The following is a 23,690-nucleotide window of genomic DNA, read 5'->3' on the forward strand; positions in this document are numbered from 1 at the left end:
TTATAATTATTATTTTTTCTTGATGAATAGGATCAGATGAATAAAAGAAGATAAAAGAGAAGCACGTTTTATCTCATAGAGTCCTAAAATGTACTATCCAAGCTTTACCCAAACATTATTACTTGGAAAATGGGCAGAACCCTGAGCGGATACCATTCCTCAAGGAACCTACTGCGGACGAAGTTTTTGACATGGACATCGGTTCATCCTCTAAAGAGGATATTGAGAAGAAAGAGCTTAAGAAAAAAAAAGAGACATCCATAGTGGCTGCGGCTAGAAATGGTATCACGGAAATGGTCGAGGAAAAACTCAGCAAGTTTCCAATGGCTATCCATGATGATACGGACGAAGGCAAAAATATAGCACTCTTGGTAGTGGAGAACAGACAACCCCAGATACATCAGCTATTGCTTAAGAGAGAGTTACTGACAGAGACAATGCTGCAAAAATTGGATGAAGATGGGAACAACACATTGCATCTTGCAGCGAAGCTATGGATAAGTTCATCCTCTAAAGAGGATGTGCATAAGAAAAAAAAAGAGACATCCATATTGGCTGCGGCTAGAAATGGTATCACGGAAATGGTGGAGGAAATACTCAACAAGTTTCCAATGGCTATCCATGATGATACGGACGAAGGCAAAAATATAGCACTCTTGGCAGTGGAGAACAGACAACCCCAGATATATCAGCTATTGCTTAAGAGAGAGTTACTGACAGAGACAATGCCGCAAAAATTGGATAAAGATGGGAACAACGCATTGCATCTTGCAGCGAAGCTAGGGATAAATAAACCCTGGCTAATACCTGGGGCCGCGTTGCAAGTGCAATGGGAAATCAAGTGGTACGAGGTATGAACTCAAACCCATCTTGAACTTGAACTGCTTGATTTTTATTAAACAGCTTGCCTAGGCGTTTGACTGCTGCATGCCCTGAACCCTTACATGAAATATAGCAAGGTTGCAAATGCTGGCTTACTACAAGTTGAATCATGTTAATTTCTTTATTTTTTCAACAGATTAAGTGGACGAATTACTTCGTCTAATTTAATAAAAAATGGAGCTCTTCTTAACATATATACAATACTCCATATCTAGGTGAGGGAGGTAGTGTTCAATATGTGCCAGGCCAATTTATAAGTAATGCGTACTAATTAATTAAAGAACATTGTCAATCATATTCCCTTAATGGGCTAGGGCTAGGGCTGTACTATTATTATTGATAATTTGATAGTTGAAGAGAGGAGATTTGAACTCAAAATGTTTTTATTAGAAGTATCTAAAGGTGTAAGTTAATTAACAAACTCTTGGCAAAAATGCAAATAAATGAACTCGGTGTTAAAGATAATAACTTGTATTTTGAAATGACAGTAGTAACAGCGGTCTCTAGTTTAGGGCCTTAAGCAGCTTTATTTAAAGTTTGTTATGCCTTAATCGAATAATAGTCGAATAATAGGTTGGGCATACCCTCGCAATATGGTAAGCGTATATTAAGAAAATTCAAAAGGACAAGTTTTCCTTCAATATGTTGTAGCCCCAATTTGAAGGTAATCATAGACTTAAGTTATTACCAAATCACATAAATTTTTTAGATGATTTTCTCTACGTTCTTCCTATTTTTTATTTATTTTTTTTTTAAAATAAAATTTCTTTAAAATAATTGTTCAACACTTGGTTTAATTCCATTGATTGACAATGCACTTTAAGTTTCGCTACCAGGACGTCACATTTTTCTTCATTGCAATTACACTTTGTTATGAAATTGTTAAGAAACAATCTAAAACTGTATCTTTTTTAATTTTAATTTTTAATAAATGCAGTATGTGGAAAGAACCGTGCCTCGATACCTACTTTACCAACCCAACAACGATAAGAAGATTCCGGCACAGTTATTCACTGAACACCACGAGAAACTCGTCCAAGAGGGAGGTGACTGGCTAAGCAAAACCTCTGAATCCTGCTCAGTTGTGACTGCACTCATTGCCACTGTTGCCTTTGCAACATCAACCGCTGTCCCAGGTGGTATCAAAGAGAGTAGCGGCTCACCAAACCTTGAAACGTATCCTGCATTTGACGTCTTCGCTGTGACCTCACTTGTCGCCCTGTGCTTCTCTGTCACAGCCTTGTTCTTGTTTCTTGCTATCCTCACTTCCAGATACCAGGAAAAAGATTTCCGTAGCGACCTACCAAGGAAACTTCTGCTTGGATTAACTTCACTCTTCGTGTCCATTGCATCGATGTTAGTCTCTTTTTGTGCAGGACATTTCTTTGTGCTTAAAGATAAATTAAAAAACAAGGCCCTTCCAGTGTATGCAGTGACATGCTTGCCTATAACGTTCTATGCCATTGCACAGTTTCCGCTCTACTTTGATCTTGTAAGGACTTATTTCAGGAAGGTGCCTCGGTCGAGCCACAAGGTGGTTTCTCTCTAAGGTGTTGTTTTTCTACATTTTATAGCAGTGTGTTTCATTGTTTTACTGGGGTGTGGGATTGAGAAATCAACTGTTTGTCTAAGGTGTTCTGTGTTTAGCAACTATATCTGTTTGTGTGTGTCTGTATGCCCAAGTGTGTCCGGCCTGGATTTTAAACTTCATGAAATGTTAAGACTTATGAATTTAAGTAATGAATAACTGAGTTCTCTCTCTCTGATAAGAAATATACTTGTGACATGATGCCCTTATACAAAAAAATAAGGCATGTTTTCACTTTATTGCAAGTGGAATAGTCTTTCAATTATCATGGGTTTTAATGGATGATCCGTAAATTTCTATAATTACATGCTTATTTTTAACCGAACAAAGTGGTGAAACCTTCCTGCAATACCTCTGCAAAATGTAATTACATATATGAAATATTGTTCCCAGATTTCCTTAGGATGAATTTATAACAATAATAAAAGCGTTACATTGGGAGGAGATACAAATAGTTTTAGTTGACAAGGCACCAAATACTCCTTAAATTCTAAATGAAAGATTTTTTTTTTTTTTTCAAAAGTTTTGTAACCATGTAGTATAACTCTCTCTCTCTCTCTCTCTCTCTCTCTTAAATTTTAAAAACCTTAAAATTTCATACAAAATGGTGTAGTTTATTTTTTAATTTAAAAAACACAAATACAACACCGATAAATTACCACACCCAAGACCATAGATAAATTTTAGCTAACAATATTGTGTATATTATATAATAAATTAAATTTGTGTCTTAAATACTTAGTCGTAAACTCGTATTAAATGGGCATCTTCTCTTGATATGCTTTTTCGTTTTTATTTATTTATTATTCTCTTAATTTTTGCGATGTGACTTATTATAAGAATATTAAAAAATAATATATATATATATATATACACACACACATATATATATATATATTAAAATTTGAGATGTTATTTCAACTCATAACATTATAAGTGATTTTATTAAAGCATAATTCTAAAGCTTAAATCCATATTCCATCAAATTTATATCAAACAATTTATAATAATAACTAGTCTTTGAATTCCCCCTCAAAAAAAAAAAAAAAAAACTAGTCTTTGAATTCGTCAATTTTAAATCTTTAAATTCAAATGCAATATAAGTGAATTTTAAAGTTCAACTATTTTCAAAATCACAGATATTATTTCCAAAAACTACATACTAATATATACTAAATGACAATTAGTGTGACTAATGTCAAATATTCAACATGTCACTCTTTGTAATATAATTAACTTCAAAGGCTATTAAAGAAGTTATGAAACATTTGTTATATTGGTAAGTTACACATGAATCCAGTGAGTCTTAAGCCTACAACTTACCTTATATCCTATTATTGTGAGAATAAAGTATCGGTTGAGTTACAGCTTATTGAAGAAAGAATTGTGAAAAATGAAATTTAGATAAAGAACCATATATACATACCTGAAAAATGATTACTATATATATGTTAAGTGCAAGCCAAATCTCCTCTTGCTAATCAATGTCAGGTGACAACCAGAGTTCCCCCAAACACTTCAGTGGGTTAGAATTACCCTTTAATTGAGGGTTTCTTTAGAGTTCCATAGAAGTGGTCAAGGGAACTCTAGGGGACAACTGACCTTTCCTTTCTATTATTTTGGTTTATTTTTTGTTCTTGGCAAAGCAATGTAAACCAAACCTACTATTTATAGAAAAAGTTCTCTATCTTCATCATGATTCAGTAAAGGATGCCTTTGTGTACGAGAGAACCATTAGAGATAGAAAATATCCACATAAATGGACAGAAAATTGAACCTGGACAGAATAATGGGTCACATGAAGGGTAGAGAATAAAAATTTCAGTTGAGTGGCCAGAACTTTTCGGCTTACCCAAACTTGTTCTTTCTTTTCATCTCTATGGTCTGTCATTTTTCCACATATATATGTTATACGGAGTACAAAATAGTACATGTTTGAAGCACGTATATTAGTCCAATACATTAGTATTACAATACATACATTCAAGTCCCGTAGCTCGAGTACTTGACGAATTGTCATGAAATATATGTGTGGTCCTGTACATACCTTATCGTTTTAGTGCACCACTTGACAAAACTTTCTAGTAATAGCTAGCACTGATTCACATTAGAAAGCCTCTTTGTGATCACAATGGGGGTGCACGTATATACCAGAATCCAGTCAATTGTCGCTTTATATCAATGAAAAAAGCTGGAAAGGAATGGCTCTAATGATGACAGATATTGAAAAGGTGCAAAGGGCACATGGCCACTCATCTTGATATTATTCTCTCAACCTTCAATTTAGCCCACTTTTTCGTCTAGATTCACTTCCTACAGCTTTATTATCCCCTTAGATTTCTCAACTCTCAAGGCAAAGTATAGAGCAACGAATTGCAAAGATGCATGAGAAACTAACTTGCTATAAATAGTAGACTTAATTGGTACTCATAAACCCCGTATATAGAGCCAGCAATACAAATATATGGAGGTGCCAAAACATGCATCCAGTGTCCCCTGGAGTTCCCTTGACCACTTCACTAGGGATTCAATCTCTTTGAAGTAAAGGGTTATTGATCCTCGCTACTGAAGTGTTTGGGGGAACTCCTGGTGGCACTTGATGCTCAGCCAACAAAAACAAAATGGGCCTTTCTTATTATAGTAAGTAGGATTGGGATTTTAGCCAAAAAAGAGAGAAGAAAAAAAGAATGGGGTTAATTAGCAGGGACAACATTAATTAATATGCTTCCCCTGTTGATATTATTCCTTCAAATATATATATATATATATATATTTTTTTTTGAGAATTTTATTCCTTCAAATTTAGTTCGAAGTATTAGGTGTTTCAGTTTATGACTTTATGTTGCAATGCTCCTCATCTTTGCTCTTTGGACTATGTCTGCCTGTTTTGTTTTGATTATCTTCTCTGTTTCCTTCTTTTTGTGCTTTCTTTTTGTGTGTATGTATGTATAAAGTTTGGGATAATGTTTGTTACATACACTGTTACATGCATATTTATTAAATTGTAATTATGAGTTAAAAACATGATTTCAATTTTAAGTTTGTGTCTTCAATTCATGATTTCAGTTCAAAAATTTGAGTATAATATTTTTTATTCTAAAGTTTATTGCTAATGTTTGTTTTTGGTTTTGGTTTTTATTATTTTAAAATTATTACAAATGTTTTTATGAAAACAAAAAATGACGTCATTTCATTAATCATTGTGATTAATAAAGGTGCTCAGGATCTTGCACTTACTTTCAAACTATAATATTTTAGGAGCCATTGGCATTTGTAATTGGAACATCCGGAAAAGTAAAGTTTCAACTTTTTTTCCCTTCAATAAGAAAATATTTTGGTTCATTATGCAAATAAATATTTTGAATTGGTATTTAGAAAATTTTCATAAAAACTAAGAATATTTCTATGGATTTAAAGCTCAACAAATACAGGAATTATCTTTGTATCTTCTTGAAGAAGCACTAAAGTACATTTCAGGATCTAGCTTGAAGAAAGCACTAATCTTCTATATACATCCGGAGTTAGAAAGTGTTGGCCAAGTTATTTGGTAGACTAAAATTCAATTAATGCATGTACATAGAATTTTATATTTTTATCCTCTATTTGTGGGTTGAAAAAGGTACTTCTTTAAAGGTTTGTTTGGTTGTGGAGATGGAAAAATGAGAGAATAGAAAATATTCTAATTTTCCTTATTTGTGTTTGGTTGGAGGTGGAGAGATGGAAAACTGGAAAGGTGGAAAAAATGAGTTTGTATAAATTTACTCATATGCCCTTATTAAAAAATGCCCAATTAAAAAAAAAAAGTGACAAAGAACCAACCAAAAAAATGAAAAGAAAAAGGAAATCGCCTAAATTTATTAAAAAAGAAAAATCATGCCCAAGAAAAAAAGAAAAAAATTATAAAAAAAAAAATCACGTTCAGTTAAATCCCTAAAAGAAAAGAGAAAAAAGAAAAGAAGAAGAAGAAGAGCAAAATGGAAGAAGAATGTACCCAAGGAGTTCAAAATTGAATTTAATACATTGTCTTTATTGAATCAAACAAGAAGATATCATGCAAAAAAAAGAGAAAAAAATAACTAGTACATAAGATGAGGGGGTAGTTCAATTATTTAATTGCAACTATTCCTCTCCCTCTATTTTCTCCCCAAATTGGAGAGATAAAATTTTGTTGGGTCTAAGAAGAAAACACCCAACCCCCCATCAATTTGGCCCTCATTTCTTCTTTCTAATCAAACACCCACAAAAATTATTTTTCTATCCACTTTTCTCTCCCCTTTTCCATTTCCCTAAAATCTCTCCAACTAAATAGACTCTAAAGCTAAATAATTGAAGGAGTCTCAAGAGAAAGCCTGTTAACATATACATAGTCAATAAAAGTCTAAATTTAACATACAAATAACATCAATAGGAGGAATTAGGAACATTTATTCACTTCCCTATAGAAGTATTTTACACTCACTTGCGGGAATTCAGACAGTTGCAGTCATCAACAAGATCATAGGATAGACAACTTTTAATACTATTAAGTTAATAGTTTTGAGAAATGAGGCCCATAACTACTTTGGTATCGAATTCAATCTCTACTGTGGTCAGATTAAGATTTTATTAAAAGAAGTTGATGCGGGCCGAAGAGAGAGGAAGAGAGAATTAGAAAATGCAAAACCGACCTAAAAGTTTCTCCGAAATTCATTTCAGTCTTTTAACTTTCTTTTCGTTTATTTTAATCCTTTAAGTTTCAAGTTTATTCAATTAAGGCCTCTTTGTCAACTACTATTAAAATTTTTTGTAAAAAAAAAAAAAAAGGAAAATATTTTTCAATCATTAATTGAATTTTTTCAATTAAAAAAATTTGAAGAAAAAATTAAAAAAATTGGGCAATTAGCCACAACGTATAACAAAATTTAATAAAAAAAAACTTTAATTAATGATAAACTTGAAACTTAGATGACTGAAATGAATGAAAACAAAATTAAAAAAATTAATTTATTTTTATGAAACATAGAGGATGAATTTTACATTTTAGCTATAAAAATTTAATACAAAAGACTTGAGTTGGCCTCCCATAATTCTGCCATATATAAAGCCTAATACATATCCAAGCCCATGATTAGTATAACTTCTAACAATTGAAAACACTGTTTCCAAGACTTAATTGACCAAGAATACATTTCCAAGTGACTCTTAATCTTCCAATGGATACCTCTTGAATGGTTATTTGGAATTAAATATTCATAATGCCACCACATCATGCTCTTTAGGTTTTAGGTTGGAGAGAACTGGATTATGAGTTTTCGCTCAACTCCCCATGATATGCTGACAAATTCTGAACACTGATAGTGAGATTTGTATGGATATTTGAAGGAGTTCAATTCGATATGCATTGTCATTTATTTTCTGGAGAATCTAGCATGGACCAATCTTCTTTTCCTCTTAAGTTTGTAACATGTACTAGAAGAAAATCAATATTTCTTCAAATAAACACACACACACAGAGTTCATCAAAAGTCTTTCTTCATCAATGCACATTGGTTACTTCTTTATACTTTTTATTGATTTCTTTGAGCTTCTTCATCACTCCTTTACGAATTCTTGCTGTAAGGTTGAATTTATTCAATCATGTGTTGACTTTATTCTATTTCAAATTTGTTTGTATTTTAGCAATTAGATACCATGTATTTAGGTGAGAATTATATAAGGATTGTGTGTGAGAGAATGTGAAAAAAACTCAAGTTGTGTGCATTCAAAGGAGTCTCGCGATTGGATCTTGCGACTGACTTGCGACTACCAAGTCGCCAAAGTGCCACACGTGTGAAGCATGTAGGAAGCTGAAGGGTCATGATAACTGGAGTACTACAGGACATAAAGTATAGTCTGGCCAAACAATTAGCTTGCGACTCACACTCGCAACTCATCCCGCTCGTGAGACTAAGTTGCCAGAATGCCTTGTTATGCAGAAAAATGACTTTTCACATTCCTTACATACTCTACTCTAAATACCCTTATACAAACGAAATGTTGAGAGCTTTTAGAGAGAGTTTTGAGAGAGAAACCCTAGAAAAAACTAAGATTGACTCATCCACAATCTTAGACATTTGATTCTCCAAATTCCTCTACTCTCACCCTCTTCATTGACATATCCTTTAGAGGTAAATTTGCCAAATCCTTATCTCACTATACCCATATCAGTGATGAGGTATTTTGGTGCTTGGGAAGTAGTTTGGAGATGACCAATTTACTTGGTTGATGCAATGGGCTTATTGTGGGATTCGGGAAGCTAAAGAAGACACGATTAGGCTTAATCCTGTTAGAGCAAGAAGCTTGGAGGGCTTAGGTGCATTGGGTAGATTAGGCTTGGAGGGTCTATTGCTATTCGTGTATCCTAACTTTATTCTTTAGTGGATTATTTTACCGCTTGGAGGGTAGCGGAGAGGTTTTTCGCCGAGTTCTTCGGTTTCCTCTTCGATAACACGTGTCAGTGTTATCTTTGTGTTTGCATCTTTCTTTCCTTACTCTTTACCTTTTAATTGCTGCTGTGTTTGTGATTAACTATGGTTTAGAGTGTTTTACCAATTTGGATATAGCTTATATTCATCATTCCACACATATATTGTTTGTGTATAAGCTTGTGTTGGTATTATTGAAATTGGGGGTCTAAACATTCATTAATGTTTTACACATTAATTGAACATTCACTTGCGATCTAGTTGCAAATCTTTCAATTTTTACCAAGTAATGGATATTCAAGTTTAGGTACAAGATCAAGCTAATGCTATGGAAGTGGGACACATTGATAAATTACTTCAAATGGACTTTTCTGTGTGAGAATATATAGTCTATATATATTTTTGTATGTCTGAAACTATACAAGAAACTGCTTTTTATATAGGCATATATGAGTGCAGTACAAGTAACATGTGTGCACCTAAAGAAAGCCCGGGGGTGTTAGACATCTTGTCTTTAACAAGTTGAAACCTTTTCTAAGCTAGTTGTTCAATGGCTAGCTCTACTTTTTGATCCTCATATAAAATTTCAAAGTACATTTTGAGTAATAAGCAATTTATGTCAGGTACAATTTTCTTTAAGTTATGTACCGAGTATTCTAGCTAGTAAAGTTGTTCGATAGCACTACCTAGTCTTACGAGGAGAATCTGAGTTCAAATGTCATATTCTCCATTTGTTGTAAGAAGAGAAACCTATCAATTAGTGCATATTAATTGTTTTCCTCTACATTGATATATTTTCAATTGATCTGCCTTGATGTATATACACTTTAATTTATTAATTATATTTATATTATCAAATTAAGTAGCACTCAATTGTGCTGCCACATTTTACAATCATGATTACTTCTTTCTTACCTGCCAAAATTACATTACTTGACCCTTTTGTTTTGCTTAAAAAGGAAAGATGCGAAGGAACATGAAATATTAGTTGGTAATTTGATTCTAGATATATAATTTCAGCAAGAAATCATAGCAAAACGGATTGTGTAAAACATGGAAGTGCATGAGAACACAAGTTAATAGCTAATGTGCACTACTACTGGTGACTCCACCAACCAATCTGGACAAATTGAAAAACCAGAATAAGTTTAAGTATGTTTAAGGAAAATATACTCCTATATGATTCGTGAAAAAATAGGTCGGGTACTACAAGTTTGGAACACATGAACTGTAATCTAGTAGTCTCATCAACTCATGAATAGCAAACCTCCCTCTCTCTCTCTCTTTCTGTATAATCATTCTGTAACAATTCATTAATAGATTCATACAAAAAAAAAAAAAAAAAAGGGAGAAAGAAACATACTTACGTCGAAAGAATGCTGCAATAAAAAAAAGACTTTGTCAGAGCGACTAAGTATAAGATGTTCTCCCACTTAATTTATGATGCAAATCAATTATATCTATCCTGCACATGCGTAATCTTTTTAATACGAGATATTTAGATATTGTCAGAAATGTGTTGTGTGGTCAAGAATAGCTCTACGAATTGCATTGGTACCAACTTGAACAAACTTAGATCTAATGCCACCTAGTTCACACAAATAATTCAGTGGGTGTTTGTACTAGATTCTATCAAGGAGTTGCTTTTGTTTGTAGTGGAAAAGCTGAAAAGGATTGGCTGGACAGTAAAAATATTAAACAACAGTTTTGCTATGGATACTACAATTACAAACTAAAATGTGTCAATAATGGAACAAAGAAAATAAATTCAAACATTCGTTTATTATACTAGTTAAGAAACATAAATTACATTTATTATCTCGTCAATTTGTAATTCTTTTATAGTAAAATTAGTAGATGTGACAATTTCCGAATCTTAGTGGCATGTGTGGCCTCCTGAAGTTGTTTGTCCAATATTCTCTACCATCTAGTCTATAGTTACGTTCAGACTCACTTGCTACATTTTCTCTTCTTGAACAGAAATAACATAAGCATTAAGCAATGCAAAGAGAAGAACTCAATATAAATAGAATGGTTTAGTAACCATTTTGTATAAAGCAAAGTAGCTTAAGAGGGCATGATTAGGTTTCCCCAAACACTTCATTTGGGGACTATATATTTGTACTAATCAAGGGTTGTTATGGGCTATGATAGAGTCACAGAGAGTTAGAGAGGAGAGAGGATAGAGGAGGGGAACTGTGATTTGCTACACACACAGAGAGAGATAATAATAATAAAAAACTAGTAGTAGATGTTACAGTGATTTGGTACTAGAAGCAAATCACCTAAGCAAAGTGAATTTTTAAACAATTATTTTACCAAATTAATAACACACTGGATGGATGTTAGGAACCCGGTGGTTCTTAATGGGGACGGGTAAGAATTGTAGGAGAATTGACTTAATTCAAGGTAGTCACCCTCTATAGAGAAAGAAAGAGAGAGAGAGAGAGAGATGTACTAATGCACTAAGCAATTGGTTTATTTTTCAATGATGGAAATTTGATTATAAGTAGGTATTTATATAACCATAAACTATTTTATTGGCCCATATGACCTGATTCTAATGGTCTTACTATTTCCCATGTGCATTAATAATTTCAACATGTGTTAAATGTGATTAATATGCTTGGGATTGTAACTAACCAACCAACTAAATCCCAATACAACAATTATTATCCATATGCTTATAGCATTCCTAACAACGGAGTCATTTTTAGTGGTTTGGTGTGCTAAAATAACATTTTGGGTATAGCACACTCAATGCTAATGCTCAAACACTAGGACCAAAAAGATATAACACCTACTAAACTTTGTCTTGCTAATATATGTCAGATGGCAACAAGAGTTCCCCCAAACACTTCAGTAGGGTACCACTAGCATATGGCCTCTTCGAAGAGCCCTAGTAAAGTGTTCAAGGGAACTCTAGGAGACAGTTGACACTTCATTGTGGATTTTTTTTCTTAGTAAGCCAATGCTCCTCAAATACCCTATTTATAGTGATGCTTTTTCCGGAAATGCAGGAATTTAGGTGGTCTATATGGTAGGAGACTTGTTAGAGAGGAGAAAATTCCATGTAAACCAAGTTGATGAAATTGAATCTGGTCAGAATTTGGGTAAGATGAAGAGCAGGAACAATAATGTTGAGGTGAATGGACATATGAGCTTCAATATTCTCCAACTTAAAAGGCCTATGAACAATCCTTTTCAAGGATATACAAAAGCTCAGAATGTATGAGAATGCGTGTGTATGCCCAAGTGCATGCTTAAGGACTCATTAAGTAGTTAATTAGACCTTGATGATTATTGATGCAAATCAATTATATGAGCTTTCTCTCTTATTGACGCACAACCATAATCTTTTTAGTACTGGATATTTAGATATTGCCAGACTGTGTTGTGTGGTCAAGAATAGGTCTACGAATTGCATTGGTGATCTCTTGAACAAACTTTCTAGTACACCTGCTTCTCACAAAGAGTACCCTTTTATTTATTTTCAGTTGGTGTATGTACTAGCTAGATTCTAACAAGAAGTTGCTTTTGGTTTTAGTGGAAAAGCTGAAAAGGATAGGATTATTGGATAGACGGTGAAAATCTCAGTGAGTGGTGCTAGGGATACTACAAGTACAAATTAATGTGTCAACAATTGAAGAAAAATAATTTAAAGAATTATTTAGTATGTTTTTAAAATAACACAAATTACACTTATTATCATGTCCGTTTGTAAATATTTTATGGTAAAATTGGCAATAGCTTTAACACTTTCCAACTCTGAATTGGATGTGTGGCCTCTCAAAGCCGATTGCGAACATGTTTGGATTATTTTTTTTAAAGAGAGGATTGAAGAAAGGATTTGATAGGATTTGGAGGGGTAAAATTTGTCTACAAACTCCTCATTTTAAATTCTAGACATTTCCACTTAAATTGAATAATTTTATCAAATCAAATTTCCCCCTATGATATCAATTTATACTTATTTTTTTAAACTGAACAAAATAATGATATAATTGTCAATTTATATGATTTCTTATTATTTTTTCTTCTTCCCATTTTTACTTCTAAAACATCCACTAATAACTCAATCGCGTAGTCTTCCCACTATACTAGTGAATTATTGAAAAAAAAAAAAAAAAACTTTTAAAACATCCAATTATATATATTCCCCTCATCCTACTTAATTTTAAACAATTTAGATAAGGGGAAGGGAGAACAATTCCTCACTCATCCCCTCTTCTTCCCCATCATACCCTCTACTCTCTTCTTTTCTTCCAAACTCTAAATACATTGCAGGGGCAGTAAATATTAAACTTAGGCAGTGCTAGGGGGGTCATGGCCCCACTTAGACTTGATACACACACAAATATATATATATATATATATATATATATAGAGAGAGAGAGAGAGAGAGAGAGAGACTTTTTTAATATATTAAGCTGATTTTATGATTTGTTCAATCTAATCTTATTAAATCTAACTCGTATTATTGCATTACCAAGAATTAGGATGAGTTACCATTAATTCTTAATTTAATTTATTTAAGTGTGCCCCCAAATTAAGAACTATTATTATATTCTTTAAATAAAAAGGTATTGCCAATTTAGAATGCAAAATCACGTTTCCATCCTACTAAAAAACTTCAATTCCTAAATAATGCCATAAGAATGTCCAAATTGATTGCAAATTAAAAATAACATGGACCAAATTGACTGCTACTAAAATGTAGGGACCATATTGACCGTGACCCCAAAATGTAAGTACCAAAATAGTGTTTTCGCCTTTTTTTTTTTTCCCAAAATAAATAAATAAATAAGTTGGTTGTTTGTGTTGAAATGGGAATTACTAAGAACTTTAGTACATGTTTGATACTTGATTATTTTAATTCTCTAAATTTAGTACTTTATTGCCTATGGACATTATAATAATATCAATTTGTTGTATTTTATTTATATAATGTCTTTAAAAATAAGAGATCTAAACAATGGACGAGTAATCGGCATCACTCACTCAATTGTACTGCCACATTTTATAGTCATGATTACTTCTTTCTTTCCTGTCAAAATTACATTACTTGACCCTGGCGTTTTGCTTAAAAAGGAAAGACATGAAGGATCATGAAATATTAATTGTTAATTTTGATTCTACATATATAATTTTAAGAGGGAATCATAGCAAAATTGATTTTGTGTAAAACATGGAAAGTGCATGAGAACACAAGTTAATAGCTAACGTGCACTACTACTGGTGACTCCACTTACCAATCTGGACAAATTTAAAAGCCAGAAAAAGTTTAAGAGTCGATTTAGTAACAACTTATTAGCTTAGACTAATTATTTATTTATTTATTTATTGAAAGTATTATAAATAAATCTAAAATGTAGTTGAAATAGTATAGTAGGATCCATGAATAATACCAAAAAATGCAATAGGGCTCATGAATAATAATAAAAATAAGCTAAATAATAGCAAAAATAAGTTAAATAATAAAAAACTGTATTTTTAAGCCAATAAGTAACCTAAGAATGTTTAAGGAAAATAGGGTACTACAAGTTTGGAGCACATGAACTGTAATCTCGTAATCTCATCAACTCCAATAGCAAACCTCCCTTTCTCTCTAATCATTCTGTAAGAATTCATTAACAGATTCATACAAAGAAGAAGGAGAAAGAAACAAAATTACGTTCAAAGAATGCTGCAATCAAAAAAGACTTTGCCAGAATGACTAAGGATAAGATGTTCTCCCACTTAATTTATGCTCTAATAGCTAATGATGCAAATCAATAATATCCTGCACATGCGTAATATTTTTTAGTAGGGTTATTCAGATATTGTTAGAAATGTGTTGGGTGGTCAAGAATAGCTCTACGAATTGCATTGGTACCAACTTGAACAAACTTAGGTCTAATACCACCTAGTTCACATGCATAATTCAGCGGGTGTATGTACTAGATTCTATCAAGGAGTTGCTTTTGTTTGTAGTGGAAAAGCTGAAAAGGATTGGCTGGACAATGAAAAACACTGAACAACAGTTTTGCTATGGATACTACAATTACAAACTAAAATGTGTCAACAATCGAAGGAAAAGAAATTTAAACGTTTGTTTATTATACTAGTTAAAAAACATAAATTACATTTATTGTCTCGTCAATTTGTAAATCTTTTATAATAAAAGTATTAGTAGACATGACATTTTCCGAATCTTAGTGGCACGTAAGTCGTTTGTCCAATATTCTCTACCATCTAGTCTATAGTTACATCCAAGTTCACTTGCTACCTTTCCTCTTCTTGAATAGAAATAACAAAAGCATCTAAATGCAAAGAGAAGAACTCAATATAAATAGAGTGGTTTAGTAACCATTTTCTATAAAGCAAATAAGGCAAAGTAGCTTAAGAGGGCATGATCAAGTTTCCCCTAGAGTTTCCCCATACACTTCATTTGGGAACTATCTGTACTAATCAAAAGGGTTGTCCTCCCTACTAAAGTGTTTAAGGGAACCCCGGGTGTCATTTGATTTACTAAAGAAATGATTTTCGTTGATGACATCTTCCTTTTATAGTTTTTCGTTCATTTTACACAAATTGCAATGCTCTTAATGAGCCAATGAGTGCCTTTTTGTTTTTGTTTTTTTAGATTGCCATAATTAACATTATATGAAAATGATATTTCCAAACATGCATTTTAGTTGCTATGGGTCTCGTCGTTGTTTTATTGGTGTAGAAGATATCAGCATGAATACATAAATAGTGTTACCCTAATAAAACACCATATATTTATGCATCCATTTTGGCTATGGATGCAAAATATTGAAGTTAGATATCAACATGTTAGCTAATAACCTCCTTTTTTTTAAAGTACTACATTTATGTAAATGACTAGTAAATCATTTATTTTATTTATTTTTTTATGTTATTATTCTTATAGTACTACAGATGCCATAAGGAGGTTGAACCGAGGGAAAGAAACCAAGATGAAAACAGAGGGATAAGGCACAAGGAAAAGAAGCTACAAAAACTGAGGTTTACCTTAGCCAAAGTGGTGCATAATCAATTCGATTGGCACTTCAGCTACACTTAAAACTCGTGGGATAGAAGAAGGCAAGGACCAAAACATAAGAGAAAACTAATGGAGAAGCAGGCACAACTTTCCCAATAATCAAGCAGTGATTAGGAAAAGTTGATCTTGTTTTCTAGTATGTGGGGTGCAATACCATCCGTCCAGACTCAAAGCATTTGGGATGTCCCAATTTTTTTTTCCTTGTTCCATTTATGAATTGTATATTGCAATATCTATATAACATAATGAGAAATTATATATATCCTACCATTTTAGTTCTTTTCTGCTCAACAACAGTCTTTTATGTTTATGTACATGGAAGTCTCTATGAGTCTCATGATCATTATCTCAATGGTGTAGAGAAGAAATAAAAGTGGATATGCATAAATTTCATTACCCTAATTATGTAAAAGTTTTAAGTCTCTAGGGTCAATATTTATTTATGATATTAAAGTAGGTAGTCTTGAATTCAAACCGAGTCTCAAATAATTTATTATATATAAAAGTATACGATACTAATAATACAATTTATTACTTTGTTGCCTACGAACATTATAACTTTATATAATATCTATTAAAAATAAGAAATCTAAACAATGGATTTTGTGACTTTTAAGAAATTTCTGAAATAAAATTTTCTTTCTTTCTTCCCCACTCTCCCTCGTTCAATTCGTTCTTTCTTTTGGTGCAAGGTGAATGCACGAGTAATAAGCATCACACACTAACTTGTGCTGCCAAATTTTACGGTCATAATTACTTCTCTCCTACCTGCGAAAATTACATTAGTTGTCCCTTGCGTTTATCTTAAAATGGAAAGACAAGAAGGGACATGAAATATTAGTTATTAATTTTTAGCCTAGATATATAATTTTAGCAGGGAATCATAGCAAAATTGATTTTATAAAACATGGGAAGTGCATGAGAACATTAAAGTTTTTCCATACATGGTTTTGCGCAAGAAGGAACAACAAGATAACTTTTCAGATTCTGAGCATCTGGATGAATCTTGGTAGCTAGAGCACATCACAACGGGTAATATGTTACATATTATTTAAATGCTTCATTGAAAGCATTTTATATTTGTACGCCTATATAAAGTTGAGGTTAACAGTCATTTAGACCATAGAAGTGATTTCTTGAGAAAGAAAAAGAAAGAGAGATGGAGCACATATTTTTTGTGAAATTCATCATCTTTATGACAGGATTGCCATTGTTCAAAATGATTTTTGGACGCAAAGATTTTTGCATTGGCACTCAAGGCCAAAAGAAGTGATCGTTGTTCCTGATAGATCTTCATGAGAGGTTCCCCTAACAAGGGTTCTATATAAGTATCAGGTACATAATCAAGTTCAAATAAATGTTTAATATATAGTTTAGCAAAAATATCAGAATACTTGTCTTGAATTCTATGTATTTGAATCCTCTTATATCTAACTCACAATAGCCTTGTCTTGAAGGTGGCTGGAAGCGATGTGTTGCAAGTGCGAACAACGTAGAGATTCCAATTAATGTTGGAGACGGTGCCTAATTATTAAATAAATTGTTAATAACCACCTCCTTGGACACAAGGAGAGTAGTAAGGTGAGCAATGGGAAAATTTTTTGGGACTTCTTCAAGATTTAAGATGGACAGATAGAGAGTTTTTTTTTTTTTTTTTTTTTTTTTTTTTTTTGCCTTTTCGTTATTAGAGATATATGGTTTCTCTCTGGAAAATTTCAAGTAATATACATTAAATTTTGTGAATGAATTTGTATATGCTATTTATTCATATTTTAATTTTTTTCAGGAAAATTTTGTTTTATTTTAATTTTGTCTCTTAGCCCTATTTTGTTTAACCCATGATAAGTATGTTTAGAGAATTCTTCATTGGTTTTGGAATCTCACATTGACTAGAAGAATAATGAGGTGCACTAATTATATTATAAGAGTTAATCCCATATTGAGAAGAGAAGTGGTAAGGAGGTGCGTCGACCCTTATAAAAGGAGTAGTTGAACAATTTTATTATGTTTGTGAGTTAAAGAGCAAAACATTGTCTTGTGAGAGAGATAAGACTAGCTTTACCTAGTATTTTTTTTTTTTTTTGGTTGAGCGTTTGAGTTATTTTTTGTGCCTTGTGGTGCTTGTTATTTATTGTTTTGCGTTTCTTTTCACAACAAATCTTCTATATTTTGGGATATAGTGGGAGGCCTTAGTTTTCTCTACAATGAATTCTATTGGCCCATAGAAAGGACTCTAATTTTATTTTTTAAGCGAAGTAGTATTAATTAAAATGTCCATTATGTAAGACAAATAAATATATATTATATTAGTTAACAGATGGGGGCTTAGGCCATTGTCTAAGTGGCATGTATGGTTGAGCTGATGTGGCAACCTGTTAATGAGGGATAATAAAGTGGTGTCAATGCATGATTGCTGAGAATCAATAATAACCAGTCAACTTAACATTGTGAGATTTATTATAAAAAAATTTATATCTATAGCATTACTTTTAATTAATGCCAAGTGAAGACTAAAAGTTTCAATAAGCCTTGGGCCTTAACAATTATCCTAGTGTGACAATATAATTGGTATTAATAATTAAAAGTGATGTGAGTAGTGTTTGTTCTATTTAGACCCCTATAAATCAAATTTATTTAACCTAATTAATTAGCCAAGTAATTACTTAGGTAATTATTCAGATCTAGATTAAACTCATGCAATTATATTACTTAGTGCAGAAAAGTAAAGAAAACAGCAATATGATGACCTAGGAAAAACAATGAAACCAACCAGTTCAAGGTAAAAAACTTGGGAATGATTTAACCTAATTATCCTCAAGGTAGACAAATTCACATGTAGCTTCGACTCTACAGACTCTTCTATCTTGAATTTGCTAAACACAAACACCTACATTTGTGATTTTGAGATCCTACTCAAATGTTTAGATTATCAGTAGCTGTTAATCTTGTAGTAGCAACTTTAGATCTACCGATTCTAATAGTATGAGAATGATTTCCAGTAGTAACTTTAAAAGGAAAAGGTATAGTACCTTTTAAATCTCATAAGAGCACCTCCAAACTTATCACAAAACGTGCCTTAGGGTTTTCTTTAAATACTTAGTGAAATAGATCTGAAACTCTAATTACTTAATGGGCTTAATCAATTGTTGGGTTTAATTAAAATTCTGCAGAACCCATCTTTCGATCAGTTGAAGCACAATTTTGATCAGTCGAACTTGGCATGTTTTGATATTCCTAAACTTGCAGCTTCCTTTTTCTTGTAATCTGACTTGCAACACTTTCAACATTGTCTAATCATATTTATAGAATTTAAGATCTATATCTAGACAAGTTGTGTTCACGGTTTGCCAATTATTCTAAACTTTTAAAACCTAACAAGTAGTAAAATCTTGTGAAAGTGATATTATTTCAAATACAAATTTTCACATCAGTAATTGTAAAAAAGATTGTGAAAATCATCGTGTGTCTGCTAAAACGATAAGGTACAGGACAACATTTGTCATGACCATTCGTACGTCAAGCTAGGTAGTAACTCTAATGTGTTAGTTAGGCTAGTAAGTGCTTCCAGTATGCAAAGTTTGAGTACCCTTATTATGTTGAAAAATGACAGACCATTAGAGATCAAAGAAAGCACATGTTTGGGTAAGTCGTAAGCTAGCTTCTGGCCACTCATCAGAATTTTATTCTCTACCTTTCATGTGACCCATTATTCTGACCAGGTTCAACATTCAAGTGTCCATATACGAGGATATTTTTCATCCCTATTGGTCCATCAATCCAAAAGGCATTCATTACAGAATCATGTGACTAAAGATAGAGATCATCTTCGATCTCAAATAAAAAAGATAGAGAACCTCTTCTATAAATAGTAGGGTTTACTCTACATTGCCTTACCAAGAAACAAGAAAAAAAGAGTATAGGTCAGCTGTCCCCTAGAGTTCCCTCGATCACTTCACTGGAACTGTAATTTTAGTCCACTGAAGTGTTTGGGGGAACTCTGTTTGTCACCTGACATTGATTAACAAAAAGAGGGTTGGTGGTTAAAACATATATATATGCAGTGTTCATTTTCAGGTATGTAAGGTTATTTTATTTTATTTTATTTTTCAGTGTTATTTTTTTAAGGTTCTTTATTCGCATTTCATGTCTCACATGTACCCTTCAATAGGCTTCAAACAAGCCCCATTGATCATCAATATCCGACATTAACCACACCCACACTAATAAATTTTTTTTTTTTTTTTTGGGAGGTTAAATTTGTTGCACAATTGAAAGTTGCAACTTCAAGTCACTATTTCAATTGCTTTTAGGGTATGTATAAAACAGCTTTTGTGCAATAAACACTATCCCTTTTTTATAGGTTTGGATTAAAGTCTCCTAATTAAGGCATTGCACGGGATGCTCGCAATTACATAAGATGGCTGAAGATTGAGATTTACTTTTTAACTTCAATCCGCAACAATATGATTTTAGTTAAAAAGTAAATTTCAATTCTCAATGGCAAGATGTAATTGCACTGGGTGCAATACCTAGACTAGATCAAAATTCTAAATAATAGGAAAAGAGAGAGGAGGTAGGGCTCGAAACATTGGACACCATAGAGTGTGTGTGAATACTACTGGCCTATCTTGTACCTTGACATTAGTCACAATAATTATCATTTAGTGTATAAATATACTTATTTATTTCTTGAATCATTTAATTAGTAGTAATTGGAATTTGCCTTTCCAGAGCATTCTGTAACAAATTTGATCAAGACTTTAGTCTATTTGCCTGAGATTTTGAATAGGGTTGAACTTGAGAGTTCACTTACAAGTTGAAATGTCATTTGAAGTCTTAAAATTAAGAGATTTAAAGAATAATTTTTAGTATAAATTGCATAATATATATATATATATATATATATATTTAATATAACATGTGGTGTATTTTAATTTTCAGAATTTTGCTCTAACAAAAACAATTCTAATATTATAGATTTGAAATAATATTTTACTCCTAATTTTAGTGTACATACTAATAAAATTTTAATATATCCATAATTTTATGGACTGCAAAAAGTTTTGCATTTCATAATTTATTTAACTCATTAGACTAAAAATTGGAATCTTTTATCAATCCCTTCAAATTTTACTCAAATGAATCATTATAGAAATTAAATGAGTACGTAAACACTGGATTTTACTCGATTGAATGGTACTACGAAATTGAATTGCTAATTATCTCGGACTTCTTATAACAATTAGTAATCAACAAAATTCCTAAAAATCTCAAGCTGCTGTTAAAAAAGGAATTTTTCCAATGTCAATTTGGTGCTTTGACTAACTAAAGTCATACTAAATTTTAGATCACATTCTATTTCATTCGATCTAAATAGCCTACTTAAACCGCGGTTGCAAATTTTATAATTTATTAGAATTTTTATTTTAACAAATTTCCTAAGGGAATTTGTTTCAGAAATACTTTTAGAATTTTTTTTATACTTTTAATAACTGATTTTTTTTTATAATATTTTATATTTTCAATAAAAGTAATATTCAAACTTTAAAAAAAAAAATTAATTCATTAACAAATGCTTTAAAGACTTCTTATTATTATACATGAAAATAGAATCTATGGGATTTGTTATCGTGTCTATCCTTAGAAATGCATTTAATACTACATTATGCAATGTTTTCACATATTTCTTTTTTAAAAATAAATAAATTCAATCTATACACAGATATCAAATAAAAAACACAATCACAATGGTTTTGTGCACCAGCCAACAAAATATTAACAAATGTAATTTTTATTTTTGAAAAATATGTACAGTATTAAATATTTATTATTTTTTAAATATGTACTTTTGTCAATATAATTAAATATTTATTGTTTTTTTAATATGTACTTTTGTCAATAATCTTGTAACTTATGAGGATTATTTGGATTTGAATCCTCATTCCCCGCTTTTTGTAACAATTGTCCAAAAAACAAAAACAAAAACAAAACCTACACTTTAAACACTGCTTATTGACACACACCCCCCCTCTCAACAAAAAAAAAAAAATATATATATATATATATATATACACACACTTAGATAGATAATCCAACACAAACTTATGGCTTAGCACATTGTTCCAGCATTCAGTTATACATTTTTCTTTTATGTCAAACAATCAGTAGATTTTGACATTTAAAAAATCAACATGCATGTTGCTGACCTATTGGTCTACTCTGGTTCAAGATAAAGAGAGATTGTTCGTCACGACTCACGACCCTTTGGATGTTCTCATGCGAATAGCTAAACAAATGAGAACTGTAATTGTCAAGGACACTGCATATGTATATAGCAGCTTGTTGTGATAGAGTGCAGATCATCATTGCTGAAGGCGACTATAGAACTATTTTTACTGTTTTATCATCCTCGCCAAGAAATTGTTTTCTTTTTTTTACCATTTAATTCTAGAGGCAAAGGGGAAATGTTCACAGTTTAGGAAGATTGTCTTCAATTTAATCCCATTTTCTTGTAATCGAGCTGCCCTTGCTTTGGCTCTAGGGGCACAGTGTGGGGAGAATTTGAATTTTTGGCTTGAGGATACCCTCCATTTATTGCCAAGTTGTTACAAGATGACGTACACTCTATTTAATTAATAAAATCTGTCACTTTTTATTAAAACATGAATGATTGTTGATGTAATAATCCTTAAATTCAAAAAATTTCATTTTTTTAAACTACTTTTTTGGAAATTTTCAAAATCATTTCCAATGAATACAAAACTTATCCTAGCTAGTGCATTGTGTTACCTTGAAAATGGTACTAAAACTAAAATGTCCCTAAACTCAATGAATAAACAAACACTACACCCTAAAACCCAAACCCTATTTCTTAAAAAAAAGTTTTGACTCGACAAACCTAGCTATATGTCATCTCTCTCTCTCTCTCTCTCTCTCTATAATCTTAGTGAATTTTTCCAACCTGAATTAAATTCAAAAACACCATAAAACCTAAATATTTTCCTTCAAGTTGATGCCGAAGTGTCTGGAAGGATTATAAGACACATCAAAAGGCAACTCTTTAAAAGCTTAATAATGCATTTGGTTCTTGAGGTTTGGTTTCCCCAAGGTTCAATTGCATTATGTCAACTGGGGGTATAATTTCCAACAAAATAAATTTATCAAACTTCATATACCATATACACTAATTTTCAATATCTTTTTTTGGTTCTAATCCTTTCATAATCTGCTATAAACAGGATCGATCATGAAAAATAACTGGATCTTAATTATGTACCTCTTGATATATACCTTGAACAAACCTAAGCTAATCCACAATAATAATAATAATTCACATGCACGTACTTGACACAACTTATATGCAGGTCTTCCTTTCCAACCACCTTCTGTAAGGATGTCTTTTGATGGGACAAATTAGGGTTTTGTCAAGCCTTAGGAGTGAAGAAGGGGATATAGTTTTAATAGTTATATCCACCCATCATAGATCATGCTTACATCCTACATACAAGTCTAAGAAAAATAAGTCTTCCCAAGGCCCATTACTAAACATGGCCACAATATACTAGCTAGTAGGACCCTCAAACACATTGAACAAGTCACATTCTACTTGTTTTTAACAAAATAAATTTCCATAATAGAAACTCAATTCTTACATATTCTTATAATTGATAAAAAAAAATAATTACATTCTTTTTAAATATTAAAAAAAAAAAAAACGTCTAGTTTGACA

At 31.9% G+C, this 23,690-nt stretch overlaps 1 protein-coding gene across 2 annotated transcripts in view; it reads left to right on the forward strand.

The window, feature by feature from the left end:
• The window catches only part of LOC126718733 (uncharacterized), a 68,599-nt gene that overhangs the window by 11,854 nt on the left and 33,055 nt on the right, over nt 1-23,690 (forward strand). The window lies entirely within an intron of this gene.

The sequence above is a fragment of the Quercus robur genome, chromosome 3 (genome assembly GCF_932294415.1).
Source record: "Quercus robur chromosome 3, dhQueRobu3.1, whole genome shotgun sequence".
NCBI classification, from domain to species: Eukaryota; Viridiplantae; Streptophyta; class Magnoliopsida; order Fagales; family Fagaceae; genus Quercus; species Quercus robur.